The sequence below is a fragment of the Natrix helvetica genome, assembly GCF_964273705.1.
Source record: "Natrix helvetica genome assembly, chromosome: 4".
Lineage (NCBI taxonomy): Eukaryota > Metazoa > Chordata > Lepidosauria > Squamata > Natricidae > Natrix > Natrix helvetica.
The window spans coordinates 124,561,188-124,579,114 of NC_138550.1; the positions used below are offsets into that span (position 1 = coordinate 124,561,188).

General features: G+C 36.1%; 1 long non-coding RNA gene across 1 annotated transcript in view; it reads right to left on the reverse strand.

The window, feature by feature from the left end:
• Window positions 1-440: 440 nt before the first annotated feature.
• The window catches only part of LOC309391446, a 95,270-nt gene continuing 77,783 nt past the window's right edge, over window positions 441-17,927 (reverse strand). Inside the window, exon 5 of the long non-coding RNA XR_014175277.1 lies at window positions 441-657. This is a non-coding gene — a long non-coding RNA (uncharacterized lncRNA). The remainder of the gene's footprint in view (window positions 658-17,927) is intronic.

Sequence of the window (17,927 nt, forward strand, 5' to 3'; positions counted from 1 at the left end):
AGACATTCTGAATTTGAGAGCAGTACAGAGGAAGACAGAGATGGTCAAAGACACACCTGTGGATACCCTGCTTTGCAACAAAAATAGAATGCTTCCCTTTCTTTCTGAAAACAGGAAGCTAGTCTGAGAGACTCAAATTCCATTGTGTCTAAAGTAATAAAAATACAAAAGTACAAGTTTAGGTGTGTTTTGTATTTTAACAGGCTGTGTTAAAATATTTCTCTGATTAGTAGTGTGGCCTGAATACTTGAAATAAACGTTTGCCAAGCAAAAACTAAATGGAAAAACTTGTTTAGTAATTGCTGCAGTTTTATTCTAGATAGATAGATGATAGATAGATAGATGATAGATAGATAGATAGATAGATAGATAGATGATAGATAGATAGATAGATAGATAGATAGATAGATAGATAGATAGATAGATAGATAGATGATAGATAGATAGATATTTTTTAAAATGTGTTTCTCTATATAATCTATTCTTTGCCATTGTTGCCTTTGGCTGTAGAACTGAAGAGTCTAAGAATCAAACACCAGTGGAAATCTGTTGTTTTTGCAATGAAATAATGTTGATTTTTTCCCCCACATTTCTCCCTAGGTTGGCAACATGTCGAGCAGTCCTTGGTTAAACAAATACCAAGCTCAAAGCTAAAACCTATAAACAGAAGATAGGAAAAAGTCAATTTACAATTAAGCACATATAAAGTTTTAATGTTGTTATATTTTTATTGATTGATCTCCAACAAGGCTGTTTCAGATGATAGCATATTATAATTTTGATTATTTTTTCCATTTATCTGAATGCAGAATACTGAAAATGAAAGAAGACAAAACAATACCTTCTGTGCATCTTTCTTGATTTATTTTTCTAGGGCAAAATAGGACTGCTCTACAGAGATGTGAAATGATGCATATAGGTTACATCTTCTCATCTTTCAACAGGATAATACAAATGCACCTTATTAGCCAGATTTCTATTAGCACTTGCATTTCATCTGAGTGATAACCATTTAAGGAATATTTTGTTCTTCTTTCAAAATAGTTTTACCACATTAATATTCTACAGAAAAAAACACTGGTATTGGAGCAGAAAATGTGAAATTGCAACGCCCTGACCAAAATCAAGCAGTCAGTATCAGATAAGAGTCATGTGTTTCATGTAAAAGTATGCGCTTTCAGGAGAAGGAAAAAGTGTCAGCAGCCAAGACACTTGTGGCTGAAGTGCCTTTTCCTAATCTCCTGCTTCTGTCTTTTTCTATGAAACCTCACATCATGGCAAAACTCCTGCTACCACCCAACTGTGTCTAACAGTAGCAGCTATATTTTGGGTTAGCAACATACTGGGAGACCATCTGCACTTCTTGTTTTTTCTGGCCTGGAACATAGCAAGACTCAAAATGCATGCACAGACCAGTAATCGATGAAAAGATGTTCAAGAAATTAGTCCAGGGGAACAGATGGTAAATCATTTTAACATGGCTGAAAATAATGTCTGATTTACCATAGACATAGATATAAAAATCTTTCCTAAAAAAAAAAGAGAGAGATAGAGAGACAAAAGTCCAGTTCACAGCAAGCTTCCTGGAATGACAATGGAAGCAAGATTCCCCACCACCCTTTTAAGTTTTCTTTTTCACCATTTAAATATATGCCTTCAGCACAATCGCTGACCATGATCACAATAGCCTAATAATCTATTCATGGGCAAAATTGATTCACAAAAATAATTGCCATGGATGAAATTACTCTCCCATGCATACAAGTCCCTAAGTATGTCCTCTATCATCACATTTTTCCTTTTTGTGGCAGACGGCACATCCAAACAAAGCACTAACTTTTTATTTCCTAAGGATGCTTGCAAAACCTATGCATGCTTAGATCATTCTTGATGAGGAAGAAAATGTTAGAAGCTAGGACTTTGCTTTGCAACACGCCTTACTCCCATTTATTTATTTTTAATTAATGTAACATTTTTAATAAAGCCATAGGTGCCAAGGGAAATATCTCTAGGCACATTGATGCCTACAGGCATCCTATTGCCTATGCCTGTCTTACAAAGCATCCAAAGCACATCTAAAGCTCTGGCACCTGTCCATTTCACTTTGAATATACCTTGTTGAAGTGCTAAATGCCAACAAACTTGATGCTTTTGTTCAGTGTTCACTATCAATGTTTTCGCTTACCTGGTTTGGGTTTTAATATAATTTTAATATTTAATTTAGATGTATTTTCTATTGCTTCTAATGAAAGGCTTATAAAATATAGGTTATATTTTTAATGGCTTATCTTGAAAATTGGAATACCAATATTTAAATATATGACTCAAAATCTGCAACTTGTAAGGCAAGTATTCGGCATAGGAATTAGTGAGTACAAGGGGTCCTAAACTTACAACTGATCACTTAGCGGACGTTCAAAGTTACAGTAGATGTTCGTGGCAACTAGCCTGCATTAATGACCCCTTACAATGTCCCATGGTCATGTGACCATGATTTATGTTTTTTGCTGGAAACTGGCTTTTATTTTCAGTTTCCAGAAAAAAACGCTCATTGTGCGAAACAGATTTACTGAATTATTGCTACATTCACTTTATGACTACCCTGTTTGCTTAATGACCAGTGCAAAAAAGGTCATAAAATCAGGCATGGTTATTTGGTACTCCACTTAATGACCAGAAGTTATATTCAGCCAGTTCTGACAGGTTCTGGAGAACCGATAGTGGAAATTTTGTGAGTGGGGCGGGAATGCGGATTTTGCAGTATCCTTCCCCTGCCACGCCCACAACTCCATGCCCACAAAACCTGTAGTAAAAAAAATTGAAAATCCCACCACTGTTAATAACTGACATGCCCTCCGACCATAATTCTCAACTCAATTACAGTTGAAAGGCAAGGACTATCGGTAAGAGAGAGAAACTAATCAAGGAGAGAAGCAACTTAGAACTGAGGAGAAATTTCCTGACAGTTAGAACAATTAATCAGTGGAACAGCTTGCCTCCAGAAGCTGTGAATACCCCAACACTGGAAGTCTTTAAGAAGATGTTGGATAGCCATCTGTCTGAAACGGTATAGGGTTTCCTGCCTAGGCAGGGGGTAGGACTAGAAGACCTCCAAGGTCCCTTCCAACTCTACTATTGTATTGTATTGTATTAAAGTTGAAGCCACTTTAAATCTGAAGGGGAGTTTCCTGTCTCAGATCTATTGCTGCTGGGGCTATTCCTAGCTCTCCTTAAAGATACTCAGCTTCACGTCTCCCTGAAGACTCTCATATTTTGTTGTTATTCAGCAACATGAATGCTTCTGAGAAATCTTTCATGCAGTCAGATTTGTAAGAAGTAGCCCTGAAGTGCTGAGTCATTTGAGTCTGCCTTGCTGAGAGAAAACCTTCAGTTACTTTCAATGAAACTTTTCCAAGATTTATTATTTACTTTCTGAAAGCTTAGATCAAATAAAATAAGCATCAAAGCTTAATTTTTCACCCATTCCTAAACATGTAGAGAAATTTTATTACTGGGAGATTTTTTTTCCTTTTTCCATATGCCCCACCCACAAATATTTCTTTGTGACAGCCAGTATTTATGCAGGGAGCTCAGTCAGCATTTTCACACAGTCGCCCTGCCAATTAAAAAAGGGCTTGGTACTGAGTCTGCAAGTTAATATAAATACTCCTCCTTCAGGTAAAGAAATGCTTCTAGGGAGGGTGGGGCAGGTACTTATTTTGTACCAGATGTCACACCTGTTTGGCTAAGACGCTGTGACTCATCTATTAGTTGGCCCTGGGACTGCAGTTTGGTTTCCATCTGTTCTATCCCAGGCTCACAATTAAACAATAAAGATACCAGACTTATGTTGCTTGAAAGGATATCCTTGAAACAACATTGTCTATTAGTTTCTTCAATACCATTCATTCATTCATTCGTTCGTTCATGCTGTATTTATTTGTTTTAAAAGCCTCATGTTTTCTGGATTTTTCTAAACCTATTCCTGCATAAGAAACGGAATGAATGAGCAGAGGAAAAGATTGTGAGAATGCAGCCAAGGGATTTGGTACCTTAATTTTGAGCAATCATGTATGAGTTACCTCTATTGCGATATGAAAAGCAATAGCGTAGAGAAGCCATCTCAGAAAGAGCTTATCTAGTTTTCTTATGTGAATTGTTGCTACTGTTCTGATTATAGTGCACTAACAATAAGATTTAGTTTCAACAATTTAACAGTTGGGCTAATTCAACAAGTGAGTCAATGATTGGATTAATTAGAAGCTGCTCACTCCAATTTAGGGTGGAGTCAGAAGCAACTCATAAGATTCAGAAATCCAAAATGTTGTGCTTCTTATTCATTGGTATTGAAAACTATAGATTACTGTCACTATGAGAATTTTCTTTAACAATTTAGTCACATGGAAAGATATTTGTATCTGAATTTAAAAGGTACATCCGTGTGTTAATATGTTGTCTTCTTGACATGTCTATTTGGCTGGAAGAAATTATCATGCCTTAGTTACTCTCTCACACTACTAATCAGCCATATAATCTCCTTTATATATTTTAAAAAGGCAATTCACATATAAAGTATATTTGGCATTAACTGCCAGCTTTACTTTTTCCTATAATAGCAGGAATAAAATCTTTTTGACAGAGTAGCAGTGCTATTATTTCAAATAATTATACCAGTTACACTTGCTTGTTACTAATAATCTGATAGGATTTAGAAAATCCTATCCACCCAAATGACAGAAAGAAACAGCAAAGAAAAGCCACTGGATATCAACACTTCCCACTAACTTCTCAAATGTCTCCAAATCTCTATATAGGAAGAAACACAACTTCTCTGCTCTGATCTTTGTGATATCTATGATGTAGATCATAGGTATCACAAAAATCCCATAGAAGAATTTCTATCCAAATCTAACACATTTGGTTTTATTCGTCTTGATTTTTCAGTTGCAAAATGAATGGTGTTACTCAACCACTTTGGGAAAGAAACCAACTTTCTTACTTTTTGGAGACTTCTTTTGGCTGGTTGCATTGCTATTACAGTAACAATCTGAGATGTGTCTTAGACATTTTAGAAGAAATTCCAAATATTGGTCATTAAGATTTAATAATAAATAATAATGTTAAAATAAATGAATGTTCTTACATTTTTTATTGTACTGCAGAATTTCTCCTCTGTAGTGTTATGCCAATAGTTCTGAACTACACCAGTTTCATCTGGGATACATACAAAAAACAATATCATTATTTGATATATATTTTAGTACAGAATAAATCTCAGAAACAAGTATGACATGAGTCACAGGCCTGCCATAGTTTTCCATAAATCAGCAGGAAGACAATGTTCTACAGGAGAAATATGGTTTCTGCGGGTATTGTAGGCTCACCTTGCATACCGGGAGCAGTTCTCTAATCATGTAAATATAGATCACTTGGTTCATCTAGCCATAGCATGGCAGCAAGTAGGTCTGGACTTGCTTTCCACAGATAGCTCCACCAAGCCAGAAATCTGACATAAGGATGCAGTAGATCAGATGGAAATAGCTACCTGCCAAATTCTCTGTCCTTCAAGTGTTGCCAAGGGCTAGAATAAATCCAATTCCTTCCATATGTCACCATTCTATGGTGCATCTGAAATACACTAAGGTGACCATAGAATTATCTAAACTTCTGTCTTGACTGAATGGTAAATATCAACAGGGAACATGATAAAATAGCTGTGCCCTCTTCAGCTATCTATTGGGACAGATGCAAAAATTATCAATCACTGCCATGCCCTCTAAGTTACAGTAGTCTCTGAAGTAACAAAAATCTTTCATACATACTCAAAAAAAGAAAAGGGAAAAGTAACACATGCTTCTAGGTTTCCCTTGGGCATGAAAGCCGGCTGGGTGACTTTGGGCCAGACTAATTCAGATTGCTGTTATTGGTAAATAGGAGCCATGAATATTAAATATGTTTGTTTCCTTGAATTGTATATTAAAATTCATTATCATCATCATCATCATTGCTACAATCTTCTAGTGATTTTTTTAAAAAAATAAAATGCTAATAAAATCTCGCATTTGCTTTATGATCTGAAGCCTTATGAAAAACCAGAAATCAAAATCCAGTTATCAACAAACACTGAAAGACTGTTTAGCACATATATAGCAATGCGATTTTGTCTATAGAAATATGGTACCATAGCACAGTGGAGTGATGAAATCAAAAACAGTAGTGGAATTGAAATGCTGAATGATACACCATCAGGATGAAGCCTACAAATATCTAGGAATTTTACAATTGGATAATATCAAGCATGGAGAAATTAAAAATGTGATTAGTAAAGAATACACCCAAAGAGTGAGAAAATTACTGAAGACAAAATTGAAAAAAAGAAACACCATCAAGTTATCAATACCTGGATCATACTTAGGGTACATTACAGTGTTGGAATTATTAACTGGACACAAGCTGAACTGGACAGTTTGAACTGAAAAAAACAAGAAAAACAAGAAAACTAATGACTATTCAATCTACATTACATCCTCATAGTGATATTGATAGATTATATCCGCCCAGAAATGGAGACTGGGGTTTATTTTAAGTCAAACAAAGAAGAAAAGCATTTATTGGCTGATTCTGTAATAGACAGCCAAGAACAAGCACTGATACAAGTTAAAAATTGGAATGTACTAAATGTACAAGAAACAAAAAAATGACTCTTGGAATAATGTAATAAAAACACAAAGAGAAGTGCTGGTAAGGAAAAGCATTAATGGTCAATTTCTGTAAAAGATTGAGGGGAAAGTGATAAAGAAAAAAGTGGCAGTGGCTTATAAGTAGAACATTTTAAAAAGTAAGAGAGTTGATTTTGATCCTGTGAGAGCAAGTTATTTGAATGAATACAATAAAAGCCCATCACATGGTTCAAAATGCAAAGAAAGCAGAAGAAACACACAGCTCATGCAAGAAGAGTGGATAAACAATGACATCACAATTGTCAAAATGATTCATTGGGATATCTGTAAAAAATTACCATGTGCCAGTAAATGAAAAATTGGTGAGAACATAGAGTTGAAAAGATAGTTGAAAATGAGCAAGTAAAGAGATTTCTGAATGCATACAGATAAAATCTTGACTCATAACATACCAACTTAAATGTGGTTGAAAAGAAGTGTGGATAATTGATGAGACAATACCAGGGGATAATAGAATAGAAGGTAAACAATTGAAGAAGATCACACAGTATCAAGTATCAAATCCAGTCTAAACATCTGGATGACTGTGCAACCAATAGGTCTAATTATCATGTGCATTGACAAATGTATTGACAAATACCTGTTGAACTCAAGGTTTTTTACTCTCTATACAGAGCATTTATATACTGTTGCATTACAACCATGCCATTCTTTGTAAGTTGTTTACAAAGATACTGCTTGTCGCATCAGCAATAGGTTACTGATTAATGATAAAGGAGGCCCTCTGTGAGCATCCCTATTTTTCAGAGTTGAATGCATCTTTCTGTTCATCTCAGATTTTTTGAGCTGGTAGGAAAGAAATTCCCTATGCCACCAGACTTGAAACTTTGGGCCTGGACAATCTGGAACTGCGCCGCCTATGGTATGATCTAAGCACAGTACCCAAAATTGTCTGCTACAACGTCTTACCTGTCAACGACTTCTTCAGCTTCAACCTCAATAATACACAGGAAAACAATCGATACAAACTCAAGGTAAATCGTACCAAACTCGATTGCAGTAAATACGACTTCAGCAACAGAGTGGTCAATGCCTGGAATGCTCTACCTGACTCTGTTGTTACATCCTCTAACCCTCACAGCTTCAACCTTAAACTGTCTATCGTGGACCTCACCCCATTCCTAAGTGGTCCGTAAAGGGGGCGGGCATAAGAGCACCAGTGTGCCTACCTCCCTGTCCATGTTTACATTTATACCTGTTATATCGTACATGTTTGACAAACTAATAAATACAAATATAAATCTGTCTCTAATGTTCTTTAATATAATTACTAACTTATTTCTAGAAAACAGGAGCAAGCTACCCCTAGAGAAACCCAATATGTAAAACATCACATGAATCTGTAATGTAAACAAAGAGGCCTGAAAAGAACAAAGACCTAGGAGGAAAAAGAAGCAGTGACATTCACTGAGGTTATTCTGGGGCACTTATTTGGGGAAGTAGCTCTTAGCCAAGATGAAAGGTCATACTTAAGTAGAATAGGCAGACTAGTCTAATAATACCTCATTAGGCTTATTTAGGTACAAGAGGAGTAAAACTGATAAGATTTGTATTTTTCATTTGCTTTGTTCCTAAAGGAAGTCCAGAGGCCATACCTGTGCACACCCACACATGTGTTCACTGAAGAGATAAGCTTTGTAAAAGAACCTGATGATGACTTAGTGTTCCTAACCTAGTATTATAACCAGACTGAAAGAATAAACAGGGGATTGTTGCAGGACTACACATGGGGAAAACCAAGAGTCAAAGAACTATATCACCAGTGTCAGTCATCTCCAGGAGACTTTGAACTTCAATTTCCCAAATACCACACATGCCTGCTTTTAAAAATTTTTGATTTTATCCCTAGGGTTTTAGAGCAAGATGGAGGGCTGCAGCTTAGTACTTTAGTTATTTGTTTAGTACTTACTTTTCATGTGTTCCCCCATCTCAAAGTAATAGAAAATTATACTCTGATTTTCAGTCATTGTTGGAACTGGAGGACAATGCAAAAGCCACACAAAGGAGCTAAAACTTGCTCACCCTTAACTGGAACAATCTAATTGCCAAATTGCCAAACTCTACAAAGGAACATACACACAGAGAGAAAGAAGAGAGGAGAGAGAGAGGGAGAGAGAGAGAGAGAGAGAGAGAGAGAGGGAGAGGGAGAGGGAGAGGGAGAGGGAGAGAGGGAGAGAGGGAGAGAGGGAGAGAGAGAGAGGAGAGAGAGGAGAGAGAGAGAGAGAGAGAGAGAGAGAGAGAGAGAGAGAGAGAGAGAGAGAGAGAGAGAGAGAGAGAGATTTTTTCTTTTGCTAGCAAATTGAAGAGGCCCCTTTACATTCCTCACCCTCTCAAGAAGTGGTATGAACACCAATGGATTAATACCTACTTCTCAGCATATCACAAACTAAGCTCAGTGGGGCTTAGAACTAGTAAACCAGCAGTGAAATTGCTCTTTGGGAAAACAAATGGAGTCAGAATGGAATTACAATGTCTCTGCCATATCACAGGCCTACTGGCTTGCATTGGTCAGGCAGAAGCTGAGAGGGAATTGTTTACTGTGGGACCCAATCAGGAAGTACTGGGAGATTTACATACATATTATTATGCTTCTCAATTACACATTATAGAAAACTTCCAGGGCTTTCATCAATAGGATTGCCAATAATGGCAGTTTTGTGTCTGTAGAATTTCCTAACTGGAGAGAGTGTCTAGGAGGGGTAGAGAACTCTTTGCTACTAACAGAGCAATTCTTTACTAATAGGGAGGCTAACACAGAAAGCAGCTTCTCCCCCAGCCCTATCCTCGCTTCATCTATCAAGTTACTTCTGGATTTGCAACCTCGGAATTCAATGGGCAGCATTTATCTCAAAGAGTACAATGCTTGAAATGTCTTCATTTCAATATGTATTTATCTTTGAATATCTTTAAAATGCAGAGGGAAAAATCAGACAAAGAAAAATAAAGCAATGAGCTATCTACACTGGATTTTTTGTACCAAGAACACTCCCTCCTATAGCCAACCTAAAGTACGTAGATCTTAAGATTATTAATCAAAAGGTAGTTATTAAATACAAGTACTATCAGTTTTGACATGTTTAGTGCCTTGGGGATTCAACTGTTTGTATTTTGGAAATAAGAATGCCAATGCCATTTAGCCAAGGAAGTAATTATTTCTGTAGCTACTGATTTGTGTAATGACTAGTTTAAAAGGGGTGTACCTGCTATAGAAGCTCATGAATTCATAGAAGTGCTTGGCTTTCATTTTGTGCTCTTTGCTATAGTGACTTTTTGGTAGGTTGAATTCTTCCAGCATGGATATTACAAAGAATGCTACTTTAAAAATACCATACGAAGTATTTTTATTTATAAAGTAGATACCTTCAATGGCCTATAACTTGTTGGGAGAATATGAACCTACAGACCAGCCATGAAATGATATAATCTTAGCTACCAGTTCGGAATGGGAGCATGTGCGAAACTTCTGCGTATGCGCAGAACGTCTTTGATGATGTCTGGATGGGTGGGCGGAGCCGGGGTGAACCGGCAGAATAGTCCATCTGATGCACAGGAAGAACATCACCCATGAAGCAAATATTACAAAATACTTTCTCAGTCCTCCTTTTCTTATTTTATATTATATTGCATGTTTCATAGTAGTATACCCTTTGTAGTTTAGTTATGAAGTATCTATTCATCTTAAAGGATGCCAAATTGGGACTAATTTCCTGGCTATGTTCCCAAACATTCCAAGCATAACCATATTATCATCCACATCAATTACATTCCTAAGCCTCAAAGGGAATAGTATGTTGTGAATCTATATCAACACTTTATGTTGTAGTTCAGTAGCAAAAGTACTGCAACAGGAATGTGGAAATAGCTTTGCACAACTCTTAAGAAGTAGGACATTAAAGAGTTCTTGTGACCTTTAAGTACTCCATGTATAAGAATATGAGACACAATTCTTACTTGACATCCTTTCAATTCATTCTTTTATACTGGATACAACAATCCAAAATTCTCTAAGTGGGAGGTATCAAATGCCACAATCATATTCCTTTGGATTACCTTAACAAAATTAGATATTTTAGAAAAAATAATTAAAAATATTTCCATAAAGAAAAAGAGAGATTTCAAATGGGAGCGTTACCATTCAGTCTACATGATTCCTGCCAGATTTTGAGAGGGAAATTCTGATAAAATAATAACATCAAATGCACTTTAAGTGTTGTGAAAATAAATTTACTGTATATTTAGTGAAAGAGATCCAGTTGGTTTAGTGGTTAAGGCTAGTAATTGGGAAATCATGAGTTTTAGGGTAATGAAATGTGGGAAAGACCTTGGGAGACTGGAACAGAGATGCTGCCAAGGGAATAATAGTCAGATAAGAGACAGCATAGCTCAGAGGGATAGTGGGCAGGGCAGCAGCTCTCTCAGGAGAGACCCTCCCTAGTTTTTCAGGTGATAAAGTAATGGGGGAGGAGAATTGTACTTCCAGACTTGCAAGATTGATGTCAACCTTTAATCAGATAGTATCTCAACCAGATGAGCTCATTCTACTTTATTCTAATGCTATATTCACAGAAGCATGCGAGTCTGAAAGTACACTTACCTATCTTCTTTACCACCTGAGAAACTAGGGAAGGTCTTCTCCTGACCCTCTTGCGTTTCCACTATCCCTCTGCAGGCTATGCTGTCTCTTATCTGACTGTTCCCTTGACAACATCTCTTTGCCCAGCTTTCCCGCCCCCACCCAAGGTTTTTTCCACATTCCATTAGATCTAGTCCTGCCTCAGGCACAAAGCCAAATGGATGGCCTTGGGCCACTCTCTCAGTCCAGGAAGCAAACAATAGCAAACAAAATCTTGCCAAGAAAACTGTATGTGCTTGTCTAGGCAGTCACTGACCTGAAGGGACACATACAGAAACATATTTAGTGTGGAAGAGTGAAGCCTAAACGATATTAAAGTAAGGTTAATGAAGCTGCTCTGTAGGGCAATGCAAAATATTAATCCTCTAACGTCTCTCCAAAGCCCTTTTTTAAAGAAAAAAAAATCCCCAATCGTTTCCATTATACGGTTAGATACCTGCACAGAGTTATGAATTTTTTAAAAAAAAAATCAGAAAGGATTATATTCATGCAATAGCTTCAAAGCAGGTTAAATATGGAGAATGGAGAAAGAAAAGCCACACAATACATACATTGTGCATTATGGTTTAGCTGAGTTTTTTTCCTAATAAAAGGCATCTTATTTTATCCCTGTCATGAGAACTGCCCAGCCTTCAAAAGGTGTGAAAAGGTGTTTTGTAGAGAGCAATCTGCTCTCAGAAATCATTTGGCCCGATTATCATGCTTTCAAAAACTGTTGGCAAAGTTGAACCAGTCATACAGCTTTTCTTGGGTGGAGAATTTGGTGAATAATTAGCCTTCGGCTGTGAAACTATAGAGCCACACCTGATTTGAATCTGACTTCTCTTCTTGTGCAATTTACTGCCCCACATTTTAGCTGCAAATTTTAAACATTCTTCGGTAGAAGTACTATATTACTAGTAGCAATACTACCTTATGTTGAAAATTACACTTATCTTTGGCGTGCTTCATTGTTTCCAGACCCTTCTGAACAATTTAAACTTCTGTGATCTATACCTCTGTGATAATCAAGAATACTGATGTAGAAAATGCAGTGCTTTAGAGAAATCTTGTAATGAGACATTATGCAACTCATAGGGCTACTACTGTATGTCATTGTATGTCTTCAAGGCATTAATCTGCTTGAAGAGGGAAACTGAAGAAAAGCTTATCTTCACCTGTTCTAATTATGCTGCTAAACGTTCTCTGGGGAAAAAATGGCCAATATTTGGGTATCTATGTGGCATTCTTATTTTGTGATAATCTCTGAGGTGAATGGGAAAGCTTGGGGTTTTTCCCCCTGCTTCGTAATTGCCTTGTGATGTATCTCTGGCCCAGGGTCTATCTACAACATTACTTGATTGTTTGGCTATCCCAAAGATGCTTTGTAAAAGGCAACTGGACTTTCTTCTTTTTTCCTTTAAAATACTTTGCCTGTTATCTAAGAACCTTCTTCAATTCTGAATTGAAGAAGGTTCTGGGATGAGAAGTGAAAGTTTTTCAAGTGGGAAAAAACCAAGAAAGTCGAGTTACCTTTTGAAAAGCACCTTTGGGACATCCCTGCCTGGATGACTGAGAATCTCCATAGACAGACTGTTAGGGTAGAGCTTGGAAAGTATCTGAAAGGGAAAGTTCCTTCTATTTATCACCTAGGACATACTGTTTACTGGATGCCATCATGTGGCTTTTTGCCCCTCTCAAACCACATTCCATCTTCATTTTTCATTACTGTATGGAAGTTAATTGCCAATTAGGAAACCGATGTTCACTTAGGGAAGAGCATTTACAGGAGTAAAACTTTCCTTGAATATTGTTTCCTGAATGGGTACTTGTATTGCAAGGTACATCTTCATAGTTGAAGGATAGGAATTACTGAACCAAATCTAGAAGGGACGGGAGCTTTAGCCTGTTGCAGCCTAATTGCAGGCAGCCTTACCTGCCACACCCCCATGTTGCAAATGCTCATATTTTTTGTAAGGTCAACATTCCTGCCACTCCCAAACCTAAATCAACACACAGGCTAACTCACCAACAATTGGGTTGTCCAGTGACCTGATCTGCACTGAAGCAAAATCTGAAGTCAATTTTACATAAGCTTGATGTTGCAGTCTAATTTTAAACTCTGGTTCTCATTTTATTAAGGAAGTGTTTTATTAAGAAAGTGTTTTGGTTCTCACCATATCCCTATGTACATAATCAAATTTGAAAGTAGGAATAAAGACTTATCTCAGCAAGATTGTATTTCATCTTAAAATGATTGCATTTCATGGATGCTACAGTTTACTGCAATCTAGAACTTTTAATTGGCTAATTTGGAGACCAATCCCTGAATTTCCTAACATTGTACAGTCAGTAATCAAATATCTGAACTCAGTTCAGATAAATCGTACAATAATGTGTAAAACATTGGCAGCACATGACAATTTTGGATTAGTTAGTCCAGTATATACATATACATATATATATATATATATATATATATATATATATATATATATATATATATATATATATATATATATATATATATTGCAAATTCCAGTATATATATATATATATATATATATATATATATATATATATATATATATATATATATATATATATATATATATATATTGCAAATTGTATCAGCACAAATACAACATACATATATATATATATATATATATATATATATATATATATATATATATATATATATATATATATATATATATATATATATATATATATATATATATTGCAAATTCAGTCTTCTTTCTCTCTCCTAATGAATATAATTAGCTTGTTGCTCTGGCCACTAGCTCCAGTAATATTTTTAACCTTGGCTAAAAAAATATCAACTTTCCTGATCAAAATTCAAGCACATTTTGCTATGCATTGACAATATTCCGATAAGGTAAGATAATCAAGAACAATAATGCAACATGATACTCTGATAGAGTTTATCTGGACTGTCTGTTAAATAATCAAGATAAATTTATTTCTCTAAAAGTACCTGAGCTGGCCGGATGCCTTTCCTGATGCCTACATGGAGTTCACAGCAGATATTTTCTCTTTGCCCTCTGATTGAGAAACATCTGTCACTACCTAGAATTGAACTCTCAACCTCCCAAGTATGAGGTGAGTGTCTTCACCTCTAGGCCACCACACTGCTTGGCAATTGGAATCTATAAGCCTAGTAAATATCAAAGAATAAATACCATTCCTTATTTTTAAGTTTGCACAAAATCCTCAGTGAAAAGGATAAACAGATATCAGATTGTTATTTCATATGCAATTTTTGTAGCAAATGGGCATGCCATTAAACAAAACTATTTGGAAAATATTAAAAGAAACTTGAAAAAAAATCTAAGAGAGTTCCAATCCACAAAAAATAAAAACTTTTTAATCCATTTTTTTCATTATCATTTACAGGGTGTGTCAGGTTCCATTCTTACTTTGATCCTACTCAACATCTACATGAAGCTGCTAGATGAGGTAATCTATCAACATAGGCTGAGGTATCATCAAAGTGCAGATCATACCCAATTGTACCTTTCTGTCTTGGTGATACTGTCAAAATTGTTTCCCAGAGTCTGAAAGCTGGAAGGTACAAAAAACATGTTTTGTGTTGGTTTCAGTGCTCCCAAATCCAGAGATTTCTACCTTTAACTCTGAATGGAAACTCAGACAGAGTTGGTATGCAATTTGGAGGTCCTCTTGAACTTGTGGCTCCTTCTCAAAGAACAAGTGGCAGTCTTGGCCAAGAAGACCTTTACGCAAACCCATCTTGTACATCAATCACACCCATGCCTAGGCTGGGAGGCCCTACTCATGGTCATTCCTTAGTCAGCCCTCATATTTTGAATTAATAATGTGAAATAAAAAAAATTACTGAATTAAATCCCTGAATCACCACTGGAGGGGAAAAACTTTCTCTCATGCTGAATGCCTGAAGGACAAGAATAAAACATAGAAAGCATGGATTCTGAGATAGACTCACGACGTCTAGACAAGCCTATAAGGAATCAGATATCCTCAGGTTGCAAATCCTTTCAATAAGAAATCAGTATTTGTAGCATTGAGCACTAGCACTTAGACTTATATACCGTTTCATAGTGCTTTTACAGCCCTCTCTAAGCAGTTTACAGAGTCAGCATTTTGCCCCAACAATCTAGGTCCTCATTTTACCCACTTCGGAAGGATAGAAGGCTGAGTCAATCTTGAGCCAGTGAGATTTGAACTGCCGAACTGCAGCTAGCAGTCAGCTGAAATAGCCTGCAGTACTGCACTCTAACCACTGAGCCACTTCGGTATTTATGTATCTATCTTTAACTTTTGGTTCTAATCCAGATATGAACAGTTTGATTCAGTAGTTAAGGTGCTGGTCTAGAAACCAGGAGAGCATGAGTTCTAATCCGACCTCAGGTATTAAACTCAGTGGATGACTTTGGGCAACCACTCTCTCTCAGCCCAACCCACCTCACAGGGTTGTTCTTATGGGGAAAATAGGAAAATGAAGGAGTATTAGGGATATTCACCACCTTGAGATACTTATAAAGAAATAAAGGCAGGATAAAAATCTAACAATCAAAGAAATAAATAAATAAAAACTATGATCACATAATCAGTTTTTTGTAATATTAGCCCACTAGAGAAGAACACAGCAGGATGTCATTATGTCCTACAACAATCACATTATTTAAAAGAGACAGATACAATCATCATTTATTATTTTTGAATTTATTAGTTACAAATCATTTTTCAATAGAAGAACGTAACCATAGTTCAGAGTTGAACTGCAGTGTTCTTGATGCTCTCCGAGTTCAACCAAGCTCAAAAAGCGTCAAGAGCTCCACAAACAGATGCATCTAGATATGCAAATAATTCCACAATATCTTGCAAAGTGTACAGCACATACAATGTAAGTAGCAAATACCACTGGTGCAATTATCACTAATGAGGATTAGCCTTGAGAAACTGCAACTTGAAGTATGGGAGGGACAGGCAATTGGTCCAGGAAATGTATTGGATGACTTACTCTTGCAACTATATATGCAAAAGAAGAAGAAGAAGAAGAAAAGCAGCTTATAAAATCATTACAAGGAGACATGATGGTTTATCTGTTATATATTTATATTACTCTTCATGCAAAATACTAAAGTAAGTATGGCTGTAGGGCACAGTAGAAAATGCAGTGTAATGTTCATGAGTGTCAACCAAAACTGTAGTGTAACCTGAAGGATGTACCTGGTTTAAAAAAAGAAAATATCTCATTCCTTCAAAAACTGGGCAAAGAACTAGAAAATCCCATATCCTTTTTACATCATGACTACCTTTTGTGATGTTTACCTCCATGATAATATTAAGTGTGGGCATCTCACCTCCAACAGTTGCCAATCATGCTGTTATTTATGGCTAGAGCAACAGTTTGCAAGCTGCATCATTGAGGGTAACTCTCAGGTCAGGTCTCTCACTCCTTTGGTGGTCCTTTCCGTTCAGCAACAGGCAGAGAAATCTAAGATGTTGACTAACTGTAGGACAGCCCACAAGAATGCAGCTGTAAATATCTCCTTCCATTATTCAGTATCATCTCACTTAGCAGTTCAAGATTTCATTGACTTGGAGATCACTGAATTTAACTTGGAGATCAAACTGACATTACAAATGCATAATTACCTAGTTTGAACCTAATTAAATAAATCTAATGATTTTCAATTACTAATTTGGTTCATGTAAATGAAAAAATGTTTTAGTTTTATGAAAGTATCTCATAGCTGTGCTTTCCCAAGTATCTTTGTCCTCATTTCTTTATTTCCCTTTCTGGGGAGGAAATGAGGAAATCTGAATATTATTATTAGTTGGTATTTGTATCCATTAAAAAGTTTAAAATATGCAATATATTTAATATTTTGCCTGGCTAAAATATACATGCTTTTCGTGTTTTTAATAGTTTAGCGAACTGAAATAATATACTGATATTTACTTTGTTTAAAAAGTAGCTGCATCCCAAAAATTATAAAAACAAAACAAAAGAGCTATTTTTTAAATCACGTGGTGGTTCTTCGTAGTCTTCAAACAGAGCATAGATGATCATCTGCAAGAAATGCTGTAATGGATCTTGCAATGAGCAGAAGGATTGTCTACATGACCGCTACTGTTATTTCCAACTCTATGATTCCAGTACATTATAATTTAATATGAAAGCTAATAATAAAATAGTGATGACGATTAAATAGTAAATAGACTTATCCCTAAGAAAGTCAAAATACATTCATTTATTCATTGGATACCTCTGTGTGTTCTTTGTCATGCAAATACAACTAAGATTTGCCAATATGTTATGAATTTATTTTTGTTAATAATGTTTTACGACTGCAAACAATTTATGAGACAATTAATATTGTCAACAGAACAGTGGCTCATAACAAGAACTGGATTAGGAATGCAAAAATGTAAATTATGTCTATTTGCAAAACAGAGGCTTGTATAACATAGCCCTCAGTTTAAATCTTACAACTTTTTCTTCTGCCTTTTTGAGTCAACAGACTCACTATTTCCACAACTCTGTCTGGACTGAGCTTCATTGG